Below are 21,129 nucleotides of genomic sequence, written 5' to 3' on the forward strand. Positions count from 1 at the left end.
GCCAGGCCTCCCTATCCATCACCAACTCCTGGAGTTTACTCAAGCTCATGTCCACTGAATTGGTGATGCCATCCAAGCATCTCATTTTTTGTTGTCCCCTTCTCCTCCCGCCCTCAGTATTTCCCAGCATCAGGGTGTTTTCAAATGAGTCAGCTCTTCACATCAGATGGCCAAGTATTGGAGTTTAAGCTTGATCACTAGTCCTTCCAGTGAATATTCAGGACTGATTTCCTTTAGGCTGGACTGGTTGGATCTCCTTGCAATCCACCACACAGAGTCTTCTCCACCACCACAGTTCAAAAGCATCAATTCTTTTGCACTCAGCTTTCTTTATAGTCCAACTCTCACATCCATACATGACAACTGGGAAAACCATAGCCTTGACTACATGAAACTTTCAGAAACGTTTCAGACGAAACATTCAGAAAACTAAGATCATGGCATCCGGTCCCATCACTTCATGGCAAATAGATGGGGTAACAGTGTCAGACTTTATTTTTTTGGGCTCCAAAATCACTGCAGATGGTGATTGCAGCCATGAAATTAAAAGACACTTACTCCTTGGAAGGAAAGTTATGACCAACCTAGATAGCATATTCAAAAGCAAAGACATTACTTTGCCAACAAATGTCCATCTAGTCAAGGCTATGGTTTTTCCAGTAGTCATGTATGGATGTGAGAGGTGGACTGTGAAGGAAGCTGAGTGCCCAAGTATTGATGCTTTTGAACTGTGGTGTTGGAGAAGACTCTTGAGAGTCCCTTGGACTGCAAGGACATCCAACCAGTCCATTCTAAAGGAGATCAGTCCTGGGTGTTCTTTGGAAGGACTGATGCTAAACATGAAACTAAGAGTTGACTCATTGGAAAAGACTCTGATGCTGGGAGGGATTGGGGGCAGGAGGAGAAGAGGATGACAGAGGATGAGATGGCTGGCTGGCATCACTGACTCGATGGACGTGAGTTTGAGTGAACTCCGGGAGTTGGTGATGGACAGGGAGGCCTGGCATGCTGAAGTTCATGGGGTTACAAAGAGTCGGACATGACTGAGCAACTAACTGAACTGGACACAGTCAAAGGCTTTGGCATAGTCAATAAAGCAGAAACAGATGTTTTTCTGGAAGCAATTTGATCTCTGGTTCCTCTGCCTCTTCTAAAACCACCTTGAACATCTGGAAGTTCACGGTTCATGTATTGCTGAAGCCTGGCTTGGAGAATTTTGAGCATTACTATACTAGCATGTGAGATGAGTGCAATTGTGTGGTACTTTGAGCATTCTTTGGCATTGCCTTTCTTTGGGATTGGAATGAAAACTGACCTTTTCCAGTCCTGTGGCCACTGCTGAGTTTTCCAAATTTGCTGGCATATTGAGTGCAGCACTTTTACAGCATCATCTTTTAGGATTTGAAATAGCTCAACTGGAATTCCATCATGTCCACTAGCTTTGCTCATAGTGATGCTTTCTAAGGCCCACTTGACTTCACATTCCAGGATGTCTGGCTCTAGGTGAGGATCACACCATCATGATTATCTCGGTCGTGAAGATCTTTTTTGTATAGTTCTGTGTATTCTTGCCATCTCGTCTTAATATCTTCTGCTTCTGTTAGATCCATACCATTTCTGTCCTTTATTGAGCTGATCTTTTCATGAAATGTTCCCTTGGTATCTCTAATTTTCTTGAAGAGATCTCTAGTCTTTCCCATTCTATTGTTTTCCTCTGTTTCTTTGCACTGATCAGTAAAGAAGGCTTTCTTATCTCTCCTTGCTATTCTTTGGAACTCTGCATTCAGATGGTTGTATCCTTCCTTTTCTCCTTTGCCTTTCACTTCTCTTCTTTTGACAGGTCTTTGTAAGGCCTCCTCAGACAGCCATTTTGCTTTTTGCATTTCTTTTTCTTGGGGATGGTCTTGATCCCTGACTCCTGTACAGTGTCATGAACCTCCATCCATAGTTCATCAGGCACTCTGTCTATCAGATCTAGTCCCTTAAATCTGTTTCTCACTTCCACTGTATAATCATAAGGAATTTGATTTAGGTCATACCTGAAAGGTCTAGTGGTTTTCCCTACTTTCTTCAATTTAAGTCTGAATTTGGCAATAAGGAGTTCATGATCTGAACCACAGTCAGCTCCCAGTCTTGTTTTTGCTGACTGTATAGAGCTCCTTCATCTTTGGCTGCAGAGAATATAATCAGTCTAATTTTGGTATTGACCATCTTTTGATGTCCATGTGTAGAGACTTCTCTTGTGTTGTGGAAGAGGATGTTTGCTATGACCAGTGCATTTTCTTGGCAAAGTCTGTTAGTCTTTTCCTTGCTTCATTCTGTACTCCAAGGCCAAGTTTACCTGTAGCTCCAGGTGTTTCTTGACTTCCTACTTTTGCATTCCAGTCCCCTATAATGAAAAGGACATCTTTTTTGTGTGTTAGTTCTAAAAGGTCTTGTAGGTCTTCACAGAACCATTCAACTTCAGCTTCTTCAACATTACTGATCGGGACATAGACTTGGATTAGGGTGATATTGAATGGTTTGCCTTGGAAATGAACAGAGATCATTCTGTTGTTTTTGAGATTGCATCCAAGTCCTGCTTTTCGGACTCTCTTGTTGACTATGATGGCCACTCCATTTCTTCTAAGGGATTCTTGCCCACAGTAGTAGATATAATGGTCGTCTGAGTTAAATTCACCCATTCCAGTCCATTTTAGTTGTCTGATTCCTAAAATGTTGACGTTCACTCTTGCCATCTCCTGTTTGGCCACTTCCAATTTGCTTTGGTTCATGGACCTAACGTTCCAGGTTTCTATGCAATATTGCTCTTCACAGCATTGGACCTTGCTTCCATCACCAGTCATATCCACAGCTGGGTGTTGTGTTTGCTTTGGCTCTGTCTCTTCATTCTTTCTGGAGTTATTTCTCCATTGATCTCCAGTAGCATAGGGGCACCTACCGACCTGGGGTGTTCATCCTTCAGTGTCCTATCTTTTTGCCTTTTCATATGTTAATGGGGTTCTCAAGGCAAGAATACTGAAGTTGTTTGCCATTCCCTTCTCCATCACTATCTGTAATCTGTCATCTATCTATAGATGCCCTGAAGTGGATCAAAGACAAAATGGAATTCCCTAGAATAACGTTTTTCCACACTGGATTTCAGATTGGCTTAAGGATCATATTAATATCCCTAGAGTCTACCTCAGACATTGTGAATCATATCTCTTGGGGATGAAGCCAATAATTTATATTCTGTCTCTTCCTAGGTTTTTAACACACTTAAATCAGCCAGATTTGGAAACCATTGCTTTATTGGACATGACAGAGGGATAGTTCTTACAATGGTGGGAATAAAAGAATCATAAATAGAACTGGCCTAGTAGAGATTTACCTGGTTACCTTTGATCCCTTTTCCTCTATATGGTAAAATTTTTTTCATGGTTTGACATTGATGTCTCACTAACTAAACTGAGAAACTGTCTGACCCAGGAATGTTTTACATCAGATGGCTTAGGGAAAATTAGAGAGCTCAGGGAAAAGGAATGAGTACTTTTCTTTCTTGTGAACTTGCATATACTTTATGCTAAGTGGCATAAAATGTTTTAGAAGTTCTTAGGGAGTTCTGCTCATCTCACAAAAGATAGAGACCACTTAGAGATTTAGAGAAGTACTAAGCAGTGTCTATAGTGTTGCTTTTCTGTAATCCTTTTGGGAATCTTGAGTTATCATGATCATAGCCAGTTATTTTGGGACTAACAGGTATGATAAGGAAATATCAAAGGCGTATAACAGGAGCAACACCTGAAGAAAATGGGCAATGCCAAATGGATTATACTAAATCCTTTACACATGTGATTATTCAAATAAATAAAGCACTTTCATTCTTTCCGTTTGGTAGACAAAGAGGGTCCTTCTTGGTCAATCTGTCAACAACTTCTCACGCTAAAAATGGGTGCTTGTTTTAAATTTTACAGGGGGAGTTTAAACCATGGTCTTGACATTATATATCTGCTGTGTGTCTGAATGCAAGTTACTTCATTTCTCTGAGCTGCACAGCCTTCTCACCTTAACACGGTGATATCCTGTACTAGAAAGTAGGTCCCCTAGGACAGGGAATTTCTCCATTGTTATATCCTTAGCCCTTGAAACACCCCAGGGCACATGCACATGCTAAACACTCACATATGTACATCATTTACAAATGAATGAAGCGTCATCAGAAATTAGTTAGCAATATAAATATAAAATGTGAAAAGTGCTATGAAGGAAACGAAAAGCTGAGGAGTAGAAAACCATGTGACTGACTTCCTTTTTATAAAGTACTTGAAGATTTTTCAGATCTATCTAAAGAGCTATGGGAAGACTAGAGGGAAAAGCATTGCAGGCAGAGGGAACAGTAACATGCAAAGGACATGACATGAAAAATCACTTAGTGTATTTGAGAACTGAGTGTAAACTAGTATGGTGATAACTAGTGAGAAAGGAAAGAATGGCAGGATGTGAAGCTGAAAGATCAGGAGAAGACATTTATCCACAATGCTCAGTTGCTCAGTCGTGTCTGACTCTTTGTGACCCTATGGACTATAACTTGCCAGGCTGCTCTGTCTATGGGATTCTCCAGGCAGAAATACTGGAGTGGACTGCCATTCTCTTCTCTAGGGGATCTTCCTGACCCAGGGATCAAACCCAGGTCTCCTACATCACATGCGAATTCTGTAACTGTTTGAGCCACCAGGGGAGCCCAAGTGATGTCTTGAATGAGAGTACTTAGTTTGCTTTTATTTACTCTTTATGTACATAATTACAAATTACTGCAGTACTCTTGCCTGGAAAATCCCATGGGTGGAGGAGCCTGATGGGCTATAGTCCATGGGGTCGCTAAGAGTCAGACACGACTGAGCAACTTCACTTTCACTTTTCACTTTCATGCATTGGAGAAGGAAATGGCAACCCACTCTAGTGTTCTTGCCTGGAGAATCCCAGGGATGGGGGAGCCTGGTGGGCTGCTGTCTATGGGGTCGCACAGAATCGGACATGACTGAAGCTACTTAGCAGCAGCAGCAGCAGCTGCCTTTAAATCTACTATATTTTTGCATCTGTTTGACTATTTCTGTTTCCTTTTAATATCCTTTCCCCCCTTCTTTTCAAGCATTTTTATTACTTTTCCCCTCTATGAAGTTTGTTACAAATTCTTCTACTATTCTTTTTGTAATTACTATAATTACCACATGCATCCTTGATTTACTGAAGCCTAAAATAAGTTATGACCAACCTAGATAGCATATTGAAAAGCAGAGACATTACTTTGCCAACAAAGGTCCATCTAGTCAAGGCTGTTTTTCCTGTGGTCATGTATGGATGTGAGAGTTGGACTGTGAAGAAAGCTGAGCGCTGAAGAATTGATGCTTTTGAACTGTGGTGTTGGAGAAGACTCTTGAGAGTCCCTTGGACTGCAAGGAGATCCAACCAGTCCATTCTAAAGGAGATCAGTCCTGGGTGTTCATTGGAAGGACTGATGCTAAATCTGAAACTCCAGTACTTTGGCCACCTCATGTGAAGAGTTGACTCATTGGAAAAGACTCTGGTGCTGGGAAGGATTGGTGGCAGGAGGAGAAGGGGGCGACAGAGGATGAGATGGCTGGATAGCATCACCGACTCGATGGACATGGGTTTGGGTGAACTCCGGGAGTTGGTGATGGACAGGGAGGCCCGGCGTGCTGCAGTTCATGGGGTTGCAAAGAGTGGGACACGACTGAGCGACTGAACTGAACTGAAAATAAATTAGTACTTCTGCCAATTCCACTTTTTGGATAATACAAACAAAACATTTCTTAAATTAAAAAAAAAAATCCTTAACTTATTAAATTGGAGTATAGCCGATTAACAATGTTTTGTTAGTTTCAGGTAAACAGTGAAGGGGACTCAGCCATACACGTACATGTATCCATTCTCCCCCAAACTCCCCTGCCCTCCAGGCTGCCAGGTAACATTGAGCAGAGTTCCATGTGCCATATAGTAGTTCCTTCTTGTTTAAAAGATAGAACACTCTTAACTATATTTACTCCCCTTGTGGTATGTGTGTTATTGTTGTGTATTTTAGTTCTGCATCTTTAAGAACCTCCAAGTACCTATTTGTTGCATATTTTTTCTTTTTTGCTCTCCATTTTCTATTAAATCTCTTGAGATATAATTTGGGATCATTTCCTTCTGCCTGAAGAACTTCCTTTAATATTTTCTCGAGTATGATCTGCTGTTAGCAAATCCATCCATTTTTGGTTTCTGAAGATACTTATTTTTCTTTTGTTAAAGGACATTTTGATTGTGTGATAGAATTTTAGGTTGGCAGTTTTGGGTTTGAGTTTGTTTGGGGTTTTTTTGTTACTTTAAATCAAGTCATTCTTTTGTCTTCTTGCTTACATTGTTCTTGTTGGGAGGTTAGCTCTTAGTATAATTTTTGCTTTTTATTGAAAGTGTATGTCTTATTCTCTGCATGCAAGATTTTTTTTGTTTGTTTGTTTAATTTTTGCAGTTTGACAGTGTGCCCAGGGAGGGTTTTCTTATATCTCTTTTGCTTGGGAATTGTAGAGCTTCTTGAATATATGGCTTGAAGTGCCTGTCAGGTATTAATAACACCAACATTTGGTTATCTGGGAGGCTGTTTGTCTTCTGTTTTTTTAATCACATTTTGTATTTAATTTAATATCTTACATATTTCTGGTTTTATTCTGACTGACTACCATACATTATAAATACAGTTTCAGTGTTTTTGCAGCTCCAAGAAAATTTACTTCTGTTACTGGCAGTTAACAGAATTTAGATTATCTCTCTGGGTTTCCTTTTCCTTTTGGGTCCCTCCCCCAAATCCTCAGTGTCTTTGTAACTCTCTGATCCTTTCAAATAGATTTAAAAACAAAAATTGTCTAGCTTTTCTAGTTTCTCTTGGATGGAAGTTTGGTCTGAAGAGAAGTAAAAAATACTAATTTTATTATAGAAGCTATAGAAAAATACTACAGTTTTAACAATTGACATAAATCTGATTGCTATTTTAAGATGATCTTAAATAAGTTATTTCTTTTGTCATCTCTCCTCATAAAATGTCTTCTAAGGTGGCTTTTTCTCCATTTCCACTGTTACCATTCTGATCTGAATTCTGTCTAGTTACTGGCTTCAAGTATTGCTTCAATCTCACTTTCTTAGTCCCTGTGTGCCTCCATGTGCATGCTCAGTTGTGTCTGACTCTTTGTGACCCCATTGACTATGGCCACCAGGCTCCACTGTCCTTGGACTTCTCCAGGCAAGCATACTGGAGTGGGTTGCCATTCCTGCTCCGGGGGATCTTCCCAACCCAAGAATCAAACCCACGTCTCTTGGGTCTCCTGCATTGGCAGGTAGATTCTTAGTCCCTGAAGGCCCTCTAACATATTAATGTTAGGTTCTTGTTCTCAAGATCTTATTTCTTTTAGGCCCAGATTTGGAACTTAAAATTAGCTATGCAATCCTTTAAATAAATAGTTTCATTGCACAGTTTATAGAGGAGCCAGTCAGCATGAAATGGTTGAGGAACTTGCTCAAGGTCACATGGAGCTACATGTTGAATCTAGACCTCTTGAATTTCCAAAAGTAGATCCATCATTTTATGTTATAGAGATTTATTCTAACCAGACTATATTTGCTATATATGCACACCAGTATTTATATCCTGTTACTGCTACATATAAAACTTAATTTAATTATAAATGATTAAAAGTTAAAACTTTTATTATTATTCATACTCTTTGATGTCAAAGTTGCTTGAGCTGAACTTTTTTTTCAGAGATGGTCAAAGATATTTTTTTCAGAGATGTTTACCACTGGCCTGTACAAGTGTTTAGAATGTTTTAGAATATGAATCCTGTTTACTTATACAGAACACATTTAACATTATTTCACATACACATACAACACATACACACAGGTATGAGAAGTTTAAAAAGAACATTAAGATAACTTCTGTGCTTTATAATTCCTTATTATCTAATCAACATTTTAAAAAAAGAATCAGAAAAATTTGTTTCCTGGGTTACGGATTCTATCTTTAATTTGGGATGTTTTTAGATACACTGAATGTTTAAATCACTTACTACATACATGTATGCCTACAAGCCTGGGTTTGGATTAGAGGGTGTGGGAAACAGCTTTTGTCACTTAAAAAAGTAATAAAATTGATGTTGATGTTCTACTCATTAATCCATGTCCTAATTACCTGACATTTACAGTTATTAAATTAAAATTTCAGTTTCATCTCAAATATATTTTGATTCTTGGTGTCATTTTCATTTAGCTAACACTTTTTGAGCAGTAGCTGAGTTGGCTTATATCCTAGAGTGACTATTCTGAATTTCCTGGATTTAAAATGTTGTAATTTCTGACCCAATAGATAGAATGGAAAAAGTTGGACTAGACTAGTGGTGGTGATAACTTGTAAAGCTCTCTAACAGTTAGAGTGGTATGATATTATCATTAAGAACTTAGGTTCTGGACCCAAACTGCCTGCCTTCAAATTCTTGTTTGCCTACTTATCAGCTGTGCAACTTAGGATAAGTTAGTTACCATTTCTGGGTCACAATATTTTCAACTGTAAAGTGGAATAACAATAATATGCCCTTGTAGGGTTATGAGGATTTAAGAATCATTCTGTGTTGGTATTTAGAATCTTGCCCTGCCCTTAGTAAGCATTCAGTTATTATTATTATTACTACTAGTTTATCAATAAAATTTTCTCCAAAGTGTCCCACTTATAATTGGGTTTGCATAGATCTCTGCAATCCCTGACTTTCTGTCAGTTGATGTAATTTTCAGAGATTCAGTGGTTTAAATGAGCTATGATTCTTTTCAATTTATATCTGCACCAATTCTATACATGGCAATCTGTGTTCTATATAATAATAAATGTTTCTTTTAAACACAATTTTGGAAGAGGGAAGGGTAGATTTTGTCATAAACAGAGAGTTAAAGAGATTTTTCAAGATTCAGCACTAAACTTTTACCTCCTGGCTACTGAGCAGAATGTTCAGGGAGCTCTGATTTAAAGGGAGAAGTGGCAGCCCCCCAAGTTTCTCCAGGTTCTGCTTTGATTGGGTTCCTCTGACCCCATTTGTAACTGAAAGTTAGGTGGACAGAGGGCTTCTGGTGCATCCTGAAAGTCACCAATATTTCTGGTTGGTATGGGTTACCACTTTAATTACACAGCCTTGCTGAAATGTGAATGGCCTGGGGTTGCACAGGTGTAGTGTCCTACTCAACTGGCCATGACCACAAACAGGATGCCATCATCATTCCTTTCAAACTACAGAGCAGTAATTTGGTAATGTGTGAACACCTGGGCCTGTACCTCCTTTAACCTGAAATGAAAAGGAGAGGAATAGCCTGAATCTAGTCTTGTCTTTGTGAGGTCTGAGCCATGACTTCCCATCCCTTCATAACAATGTATTTGGATATGTATGTATATGTAAATTTTTATTTTTTACAACAACTCCTTAGCAGACTATTACTTATGCTATATTATGTACAATAATGTGGGTGCCGGATGAATGTTAAGTACTAACAATAACAACACACACTGGTGATTCACAGGTGAGGCCTGTGGGGAGTCACCGCTTACCTTGTGTTCTGTGTTTAAACTTGGTTATGCAGATGTGTCAGATTATTTCTTATATGAACTTGACTGTTGGGATATTCAATCACTGGAGTCCTAGTCAAAGAATAGGACTTTTACAACATTTTAATTTTTCACTTTTAATGTTGGAGCAATTTCAAGCTGAGAGAAAATTTGCCAGAATAGTACAAAAATTTCTGTGTACTCTTTCCCCAGAGACTTTGTCCAAGGTTGGCCGGGTGTCTCAATACTCTTCATGTCAGGGGACCTAATCTAGGATCAATTGTGGTACCTTGTTGTCTCAGTTATTCTAGAAGAGTTCCTCCTTTTTTCCTTAACTTTCTCAAATATGTCATTTTTGAAGATTTTAAGGTCAGTTGTTATGAAGACGTTATCCTCAACTTGTGTTTATCTACTGTTCCGTCATAATTATCTCCAGATCATGCATTTTTTTTGGACAAAATTTCACAGAAATGTTGGTGTGCTATTTTCCTTGGCTCTAATCGTGTGGTACATGGTATTGATTTTTTTCATTACTGATGATGTTAACTTTTTTCCTCTTTTTTATTTTTTGAATTATGAAAGCATGATAACACATTTAAAGGAGCCTTGGAAAATACAGAACAAAGTTACATAGAGTACTGCTAAATATTATTTTTAAATTAGCTAAATTAAGAATTGTAGTTGATTTAATACCAGACTTCAAAAATTAATAGAATGAATATACAGAAATGTAGAAGGAGATAGTAGAGCCCAAAAGCCATGAACCAATTCAACATAACTAAGATTTATACAATTTTCACAACAGTAGGATACAAATACTATTCAAGACATATGTAGGGACATAAAACAAGATGCAAAAATTTCATTACAGCATCTGTTCTCTTGACTGGTGATGTTAACTTTGATCACTTGAATAAGATGGTATCTCTGAGACTTCTCTACTGTAAAAGTATGAATTTTTTGACATTTTGGAATTAGTAATTATTTTTCAAAGAGAAATTTTTGAGACTGTAAAATCCTGTTCCTCAGGCCAAACTCATCAGCTAGTTCTAGCATCCATTCCTATTTCTTGCCTAATTAGTTATTACTAAATTGGTTGAGAAATGAGAATTTTCTATTTCCTTCATTCCTTCAACACTGATTAGTATCATAATTTTCCCAACTATTATATATTCTTCAGTGATTTTAAAGTAATTATTACTGAATTTCTTATGTTATCAAATAAGGCCCATAATCTAGAATTTTTGTGCCTATCAATTGTATCATTATATATAGTTAATGGATTTACAGAAAAATCACTTTAATCTTTATTATTTCAGTGAAAAGATCCTTCATTACAAAAAGTATCTTGGGAGGTGGTGGTGGGGGTTCAGGATTGGGGGACACATGTACACCCATGGCTGATTTGTGTCCATGTATGGCAAAAACCACCACGGTATTGTAAAGTAGTTAGCCTCCAAATAAAATAAATCAGTTAATTTAATTTTTTTCTTAAGTGTCTTTAAGGGCTACCCTTGTGGCTCAGTGGTAAAGAATCTGCCTGCCAGTGCAGGAAAGTTGGGTTCAATCCCTGATCCGGGAGGATCCCACATGCCTTGGAGCAACTAAGCCTGTGTGCCACAACTACCGAGCTTATGCCCTAGAGCCCGAGAGCTGCCAACTACTGAGCCTGTGAACTGCAACTGCTGAGGTCCACAAGTCCGAGAGCCCATGTTCCACAACAAGAGAAGCCACCGCAGTGAGAAACCAACACATCACAACTAGACAGCAGCCCCTGCTCTCCACAGCTAGGAAGAAGCCTGTGCGGCAATGCAGATCCAGCACAGAAAATAAAAATAAAAATTAAAAAAAAAAAGTCTTTAAAGCATACATATTAATTAACCCTCTCAAGAAACTAGAACTGTGGGTTGGTTTTACATTCTCCAATTAAAAGTTATCTCTCCATGGCTTCCACAGAAGGAAGCTGAGGCCGCTGGAGAAGCTGGTCCAGTTTTATGTGGTGCAAGTAGACTGTCCAGATGAATGATTATCAACATGCTTTCTGCCCCAAGTCATCTTAGAAATATAACCTATATTCCAATAACTGAGTCCAGTCTCTGGCTTGTTCATTCACTCAGTTGTGTCCAATTTTTGTGACCCTATGGACTACAGCACGCCAGGCTTCCCTGTCCTTTATCATATCCCAGAGCTTGCGCAAATCATGTCCATTGAGTTGGTAATGCCATCCAACCATTTCATCCTCTTTCGTCCCCTTCTCCTCCTGCCTTCAATCTTTCCCAGCATCAGGGTCTTTTCCAATGAGTTGACTCTTTGCATCAGGGGGCCGAAGTATTGGAGCTTCAGCATCAGTCCTTCAAATGAATAATATTCAGGACTAATTTCCTTTAGGATTGACTGTTTGATCTCCTTTTTGTCCAAAGGGCTCTCAAGAGTCTTCTCCAACACCACAATTCAAAAGCATCAATTCTTTGGCATTCAAGCTTATTTATGGTCCAATTCTCACATCCATACATGGAAAAACCATAGCCTTGACTAGATGGGCCATTGTCAGCAAAGTAATGTCTCTGCTTTATAATATGTTGTCTACGTTGGTCATAGCTTTTCTTCCAAGGAGCAAGCATTTTTTAATTACATGGCTGCAGTCGCCATCTGCAATGATTTTGGAGCCCAAGAAAATAAAGTCTGTCACTGTTTCCATTGTTTTTCCATCAATTTGCCAGAAAGTGATGGGACTGAATACCATGATCTTAGTTTTTTTAATAGTGAGTTTTAAGCCAGCTTTTCCCACTCTCCTCTTTCACATTCATCAAGAGGCTCTTTAGTTCCTCTTTGCTTTCTGCCATAAGTGTGGTGTCATCTGCATATCTGAGGTTATTAATATTTCTCCTGGCAACCTTGATTCCAGCTTGTGCTTCATCCAGCCCAGCATTTCACATGATATACTCTGCATATAAGTTAAATAAGCAGGGTGACAATATACAACCTTGACGTACTCCTTTCCCAATTTGGAATCAGTCTGTTGTTTCATGTCTGGTTATAACTGTTCCTTCTTGACCTGCATTCAGGTTTCTCAAGAGGCAGGTAAGCTGTTCCAGTATTCCCATCTCTTTAAGAATTTTCCACAGTTTGTTGTGATCCACACAGTCAAAGGCTTTGGCGTAGTCAATGAAGCAGAAATATATGTTTTTCTGGAACTCTCTTGCTTTTTCTATGATGCAGCGTATGTTGGCAATTTGATCTCTGGTTCCTCTGCCTTTTCTAAATCCAGCTTGAACATCTGGAAGTTCTCTATTCATGTACTGTTGAAGCCTAGCTTGGAGGATTTTGAGCATTACCTTGCTAACATGTGAAATGAGCACCATTGTGTGCTAGTTTGAACAATCTTTGGCATTGCCCTTCTTGGGGATTGGAATGAAAAGTGAACTTTTCCAGTTCCTGTGGCCACTGCTGAGTTTCCCCAATTTGCTGGCATATTGAATGCAGCACTTTCACAGCATCATCTTTTAGGATTTGAAACATCTCAGCTGGAGTTCCATCACCTCTGCTAGCTTTGTTCATAGTGATGCTTCCTAAGGCCCACTTGACTTCACATTCAGGGATGTCTGGCTCTAGGGGAGTGATCACACCATCGTGGTTATCTGGGTCATGAAGATCTTTTTTTGTATAGTTCTGGGTATTCTTGCCACCTCTTCTTATTATCTTCTATTTGTTAAGTCCATACCATTTCTGTCCTTTATTATGCTCATCATTGCATGAAATGTTCCCCTGGTATCTCTAATTTTCTTGAAGAGATCTCTAGTCTTTCCCATTTTAGTTTTCTTCTATTTCTTTGCATTGATCACTGAGGAAGGCTTTCTTATCTCTCCTTGCTATTCTTTGGAACTCTGCTTTCAGATGGATGTATCTTTGCTTTTCTCCTTTGCCTTTGACTTCTTTTCTCAGTTCTTTATAAGGCCTCAACAGACAACCATTTTACCTTTTTGCATTTCTTTTTCTTGGGGATGGTTTTGATCACTGCCTCCTGTAGACAGTCACTAACCTTTGTCCATAGTTCTTCAGGCACTCTGTCTATCAAATCTGATCCCTTGAATCTATTTGTTATTTCCACTGTATAATCATAAGGGATTTGATTTGACAAGATTCTAACTTAGAAAGCCATTGTGCCTTCCCAACACTTGTCTTCAAAAACCTGAGATGCTCAGTTTTCAAATAGAATCAACTTGTAATGAGAAAATGTTCTCTGACTTTATAAAACAGGCAATAGTAATGTAATCAAAAATTCATTAAAGCTGTTTTTTCACTACGTTACATTGACAACCCTTTGAATATTATACTATATTAAGCTTAGAAGTGAAAGTCACTTAGTTGTATCCGACTCTTTGTGACCCCAATGGACTGTAGTCCACCAAGCACCTCTGTCCATGGAATTCTCCAGCCAAGGGTACTGGTGTGGGTAGCCATTCCCTTCTCCAGGCATCTTCCTGACTCAGGGATTGAATACAAGTCTCCCACTTTGCAGGTAGATTCTTTACTGTCTGAGCCACCAGGGAAGCCCTCCCCCGCAAAAAAAGTGTTAGTTGCTCAGGTGTGTCTGACTCTTTCAACCCCATGGAATGTAGCCTCTGTCCATGGCATTCTCAGGCAAGAATACTAGAGTGAATAGCCATTTGCTTCTCCAAGGGGATCTTCCTGACCCTCCCCCCATTATATATTTTATAGTATGAAGATATTCCTTAAACTAAGTCCTAGTTTTACTTACAACTGCATTGGTCTTTCTGAATTTGACGTGGAGTATTTGTACTGGAGCACATCCTGACAAGGATTCAAGCCTGTTGAAACTGGTTGAAACTCAGGGTGGAGTCTGCATGAGAGGCCCATATGGTTATATCTTGAACACAGTCCAGTGACACTGTCTTTATTACGAGTTCACAGAGTTCATAGGCAATTCATGTAAACTCAAAATGTCTTGAGTAGCCACGTCAAAGACTATTTACATCTTGGGAACACCTAAGCCTCAGTTTATGACTCACCTCTATATATCGAGAAGTTACCATAGTCATCACCTTGGAATTTAGCATAGGTACAAGTAACTCTCATTACTTACTTGGGATTTGGGTGATTTTAAAACCAGAAAGTCACTAAATCCAGCAGAATCACCATGGTCATTCTTTTAGAGCTTTCTTTGCATTCCCTTTGGTTTCACTCATAACTCTGGTAAAAAAGATAAACATCATATAAGTAGAAAAAATTTTCTGAAAATCTGTTTCACAGCCATCAAAGGAAGATAGTTCTTTTGAGATTTTCCTTCTGGACTGCTTTGTCAGAAGAATGCTCTGATAAAATGTTTTCACAAGTGTTTTATCATGCATAATATTCAGCAAATCATAATACAAACTTTATTATACAGTCTCAGGAGTCAGGTAATAAGTATTATTACTTTGTGTTCAGTGATAGAAACATTAAGGCTGACAATAACCAGTGATTTAAAAATAATGATTAAATTCCAGCTAAACTAGTCCTTGACAAGCATTTACTGAAAGTGCTTGAGGAAACAGCAGCAGTAATGACAGTGAAGATAAAACATTGCAGGATAGCCTTGCCTCTTTAATGCCTGTGACTCTTGAGCAATGGGTATAATTAACAAGCCATGGAAACCACTGTAGGAACATTCTGTGACATGGCTTAGGGAGACCTTTGTCCTCAGATATACCAGCTAATGGTATTTTGTAGTTATTTGGTAAATCATTGAATTCTATTGCTTTTTAAGTATTCAAGAATGTATCTTTAAAAATATAAAGTCTGGTTTAGAGTTGAAAGGGTTGTTTTTTTTTAACTCTCACAGTAACTTCCCAGCATGTCATCAGCTTCTGTGGAAAGTCTGGATTGTCTGTCTCTCGGCATGTGAGATGAAGCACCAACAGTAGACTTTTATTTTGAAATCCAGCAATGTCATAAATCTGCTGAAATTATGCTCATCATTACTAAACCCTGTTGGTATAAATACTACACAACAAAATTATGACTTGTTAATCTTTCATTTGAACTTTTACAATACACAAATCAAGGCAGAACATCTTATGCATTTCTTTCTGTTCACACATATCTAAAGTAAGTGTATTTTTAAATTATACTATCTGCAGTCATATCACTGTTATAGGTTTTTAAAAATATAAAGTTTGGGGGAAATAAAAGTTATTTGAAATATACGAGCTCACAATGACAGTAATATGACTGCCAGAGTGAATTATGAAAGTCTGCTAGCTGAGGATTTGTTGAAAATAAGTTTGTAAAATAGATTTTCAAGGAAAAAAATGTGAGTATAGGCTGAAAGTCTTTCTTTTTAATAAAAGTTTCTATTGAATTAAAATAACACAAGAAACAAGCCACTTCTTAGGACCTCTGAGATGGTGTACACTTATAGGCGTGTGTAAGGATGCTCCAGCACAGAGATCCTCAGGTGCTCTGGTTCATGGCATTTTTACCGTTGGTGATTTTTTTTATGGTGAACCCTAGGACCAAAAAAAAAAAAAAAAAAAAAATGGTTCTATTAAGTACTTAGAGCCAAATTTAATAGTCGCATTGTAGTAGTAGTTTATGTAGTGTGTGACAGGTTTTTCTGTGCTTACCTCAAAATTGAAAAATACTTGTGACACTTCTGTGTGTTTACAGCACCCACACAATTTGCGAACCATGGTCCTAGCGGCATTAAGGGCAAAACACTGATAATGACTTAAATACTCATGAATCAGAGGATGTTTAAATGTCAGTGTATCTATATGCTAGAGTACTATGCAGGAGTTGAAAAGATTGAAGTAAATCTGTGTATACTGATGTAGAAAGGTCTCCAATATATGTCATTGAGAGAAACTTGGAAATTTGCAGAGGGTTCACTGTGATATGCTGCTGCTGCTAAGTCGCTTCAGTTGTGTCCAACTCTGTGCGACCCCACAGACGGCAGCCCACCAGGCTCCCCCGTCCCTGGGATTCTCCAGGCAAGAACACTGGAGTGGGTTGCCATTTCCTTCTCCAATCCATGAAAGTGAAAGTGAAGTCGCTCAGTCATGTCCGACTCTTCGTGACCCCATGGACTGTGCCTACCAAGCTCCTCCGTCCATGGGATCTTCCAGGCAAGAGTACTGGAGTGGGGTGCCATTGCCTTCTCCATCACTGTGATATAATACCATTCAAAACACATTGTACAAGTATATGGAGAGCAAAACTGCGTGTATATTCCAACACACACACACAGTGTGTATATATATGTGTGTGTTTGGGTGTATGTTTGTTGTATATAGATCCATTTTCTCTGTTTCAGGCAGCACACATTTTGTCTGCTGATCCCAAAGGCTCCCTGATCTGTTCAGGGTATCCCCACCCCTTACTGTTGGCCGCTCTGAAGTGTGGGTTGGGTAGTCCAGGTTTCCTCCTAATAGTAATAATCTTTTCCCAAAATTTCTATGTTTGGGTCTGCATACTCCCTTGGTTCCTTTCCCCTACTTTTTAAAAGAAATAAGTTTGAAAAAGGAGTTACATTGTGAAGGGAGTCAAGTTACGCCCTGTGGGGTTTTCCTGATGCTAGAAGGAACTCGGTTACAATCTTAACACCTTCCCAAGGGCCCTTCCATTCTGAACTCTCCCTTGCTCAGTTTTCCAGACCTCAGGTTGACACATTTCTCTGCAAGTGTGACGTCTTCCGTCTAACTTTTCCTATGAGCGCCTCTTACATGTGACACGGGACACTCCAAACCCTGCCTGTTAACAAGTCTTACTTCTCTGCAGGCCAGGTCCCTGCTCCTCTGTAAGTATGTTTCTTGTTTACCGGATCTCCAGCACTAGGTAGGAAAGAGCTCTCTTGGTCATTTCTGACTGTCACAATCTTTCCACAGTGTGATTTACACACACACACTTGTTTCTGCTTTAGGACTTGTGCTTATTTCTGGCGTGCCATCAATATCACCTTCTCACAGAGGCCTTTCCCAACCCTCCTATTTAAGCAGTCACCCAGGTAGGGTTACTGTCACGCCAGCAGACAAAGTATAGGAGGCTGAGTTCAGTTTAAATTTCAGATAAGCAGCAAATAATTTTTTTGTAAACACATGTCCCAAATATTGCATGGGACCTGTTTGCACTAAAAAATTATTCACTGTCCATCTGAAATTAAAATTGAACTCGGTTTCCTGAGTGTTTATTTGTTAAGCCTGGCAACCCAACTTGTGATCGTTTTATGACACAATACTCCGTGGTCATTTCCTCCTTGCACTTAGCAGTAGGTTATATTCTCTTGTTCATTTGTTTGTTCATGCATTTAAATGCCTGTCTTCCTCCATAGGGGCTTCTCTGGTGGCTCAGACGGTAAAGTATCTGCCTGCAATGTGGGAGACATGAGTTCGATCCCTGGGTTGGGAAGATCTCCTGGAGAAGGGGAATGGCTAACCACTCCAGTATTCCTGCCTGGAGAATTCCAGGGACAGAGGAGCCTGGCGGGCTACAGTCCACGGGGTCAAAAAGGGTTGGACATGACTGAGTGACTAACACTTTCACTTTCCTCTATGCGAACATAGGATCAGTGGGAGCAGGAACCCCAGCTATCTACCTTACTCTCTGGGTAGTTCCAGAGACTATAACACTGTCTAATATATAGTGGATACTCAATATCCTTTTTTCAGGGAATGAATATATATCTTCCAAAGACTAATGTTAACCAAAACATTTTAAACCAGAATATTCCTTACTTCCTCTTTTTGAAGGAACCTCACCTTTCATGGAGTTCTAGTGTCACATAATTATAGACAATGCTGTTTATTCTTTACTGTTCCCACTTCACAGCTTCCAGAGTATGAAAGGAGTCCTGTAATCCATTACAGAAAGAAAAGCTTTGAGAAAAACATTAAAAAAGCAGATTATGGTTAGTAACCTTGATAAAGTGAAAGAAAGTCATATATTTTACCAATTACATATATTTTAACTGTTTAAAAAACTTTAATAAAAACATTCAGGAATGTATTAAATTTTAACTTATAGGACACTATCAACATACTGAGTTGTCCTGGCGATAACATTAACTGATTTTTGGCAAAAAAAAATCTCATAAGAAAGGCTTATTTATGCATAGTTTTGAACTTTTTGTAAATGTAGTAGTATATGTAATTCATGAACTTAAAAAAATTACTTTGTTTTTAAAGTAGTTGGCTTTCTTGTAGTTGAAGGAAGGGTTAATTAATTGTTTCTTCTTCATCCTACTAAATGATTTTTCTTGAATATTTATAGTCTTGGAATGTAAGTTCCACGGAATATTAATTTTATTGATAGAATGTAAAACTATATGTAGTCTTTTTCCCGAAAAAGTTTCTACATCTTCTTTGGCTGAAGTTGGCTAAGTGGTCTTTATGCAAAATAATCTGAGTAAAATTAAGAGTTTAGTAATTAAGAGGGGAATCTAATCAATAAGGACTGATTTTGCATAATTCAGGCTTCCATTTTTTTAATTCCAGATGTATGGGTCAGAGGATTTTAAATTACATAACAGTTTCTAAAATGCACCCTATTTATATGAAGTCTACTTCTGCTTTATTGAGTGTGCCAAAGCCTTTGTGTGGATCACAACAAACTTGAAAATTCTTAAAGAGATGGGAATACCAGACCACCTGACCTGCCTCCTGAGAAATCTATATGCAGCTCAGGAAGCAACAGTTAGAACTGGACATGGAACAACAGACTGGTTCCAAATTGGGAAAGGAGTAGGTCAAGGCTGTATATTGTCACCCTGCTTATTTAACTTATATGCAGAGTACATCATGAGAAATGCTGGGCTGGATGAAGCACAAGCTGGAATCAAGGTTGCCAGGAGAAATATCAATAACCTCAGACATGCAGATGACACCACCCTTATGGCAGAAAGCAAAGAAGAACTAAAGAGCCTCTTGATAAAAGTGAAAGAGGAGAGTGAAAAAGTTGGCTTAAAGCACAACATTCAGAAAACTAAGATTATGGCATCTGGTCCCATCACTTCATGGCAAATAGATGGGGAAAGAGTGGAAACAGTGACAGACTTTATTTTAAAGTTAAAGTTAAAGTGAAGTCGCTCAGTCATATCTGACTCTGTGCGACCCCATGGACTGTAGCCTTCCAGGCTCCTCTGTCCATGGGATTGTCCCGGCAACAGTACTGGAGTGGGTTGCCATTTCCTTCTCCAGGGGCTTTTCCTGACCCAGGGATCGAACCCAGGTCCCCCACATTGCAGGCAGACACTTTACCGTCTGACCCACTAGGGAATCCCAGACTTTATTTTGGGGGACTCCAAAATGACTGCAGATGGTGAATGCAGCCATGAAATTAAAAGACGCTTGCTCCTTGGAAGAAAAGCTGTGACCAACATAGACAGCATATTAAAAAGCAGAGACATTACTTTGCCAACAAAGGTCCGTCTAGTCAAAGGTATGGTTTTTCCAGTAGTCATGTATGGATGTAAGAGTTAGAATATAAAGAAAGCTGAGTGCCGAAGAATTGATGCCTTTGAACTGTGGTGTTGGAGAAGACTCTTGAGAGTCCCTTGGCTTGCAAGGAGATCCAACCAGTCTATCCTAAAGGAGATCAGTCCTGAATGTTCATTAGAAGGACTGATGCTGAAGCTGAAACTCCAATACTTGGGCCACTTGATATGAAGAACTGACTCATTTAAAAAGACCCTGATGCTGGGAAAGACTGAAGGCGGGAGGTGAAGGGGACGACAGAGGATGAGATGGTTGGATGGCATCACTGACTCAATGGACATGAGTTTGAGTAAACTCCAGGAGTTGATGATGGACAGGGAAGCCTGGCGTGCAATCAGTCCATGGGGTCGCAAAGAGTCAGACATGACTGAGCTACTGAACTGTACTGAAGGATGACATTAATGACTGTAGTGTGGTGTGTGTGTGTGTGTGTGTAGAACCTTAAAAAGTATATGATGGAAACTTCTGGTGAATTTTAAGTTTCCAGTTAATTTGTGTGCAGCCTATGTGTAACATATCAATATTTTGCTCTCGAAACGAGACCTCTCTTGCACATTGATAATCGAAGCATCTATCGCAATATCCAGAAATCCCCCCAGTGTTAACTGGGATGTTTGATTTTGCAGTCTCTTTCAGAGCAGCTGCTAAAGGTGCTTCAGCCTGGTTAGAGGGCCTCCTGTTATCAGACTGTGAGAGCAATGAGGTTTTGCTTGAAGGGAACAAGGAGAAAGCTGAAGGCTGTGGGGAGGTTGTAATGAGCAGGCAGTGGACTCCAGCAGACTTCCCTGTGGGTGTATCCTCTCTTCTGCTCTGTGTGTGAGTGCACAGTGGTGCATATTAGCTGATGAAACCCCCTTCCTGTTGAACTGGGACAGAACTGAGGAGGGGAGGGTGTGGCTCCAGAGGGTTCTGAAATCTAAGAACAAGCTTCCTTTCCCACCACTTTCCGCTGAGTCAGTTCACTGCAGAGTGCTCTGCGGGAGCTAGAGGCCTTTGTGTTCAGATTATTTTACTAGCTTC

The sequence above is a fragment of the Bos javanicus genome, chromosome 4, assembly GCF_032452875.1.
Source record: "Bos javanicus breed banteng chromosome 4, ARS-OSU_banteng_1.0, whole genome shotgun sequence".
NCBI classification, from domain to species: Eukaryota; Metazoa; Chordata; class Mammalia; order Artiodactyla; family Bovidae; genus Bos; species Bos javanicus.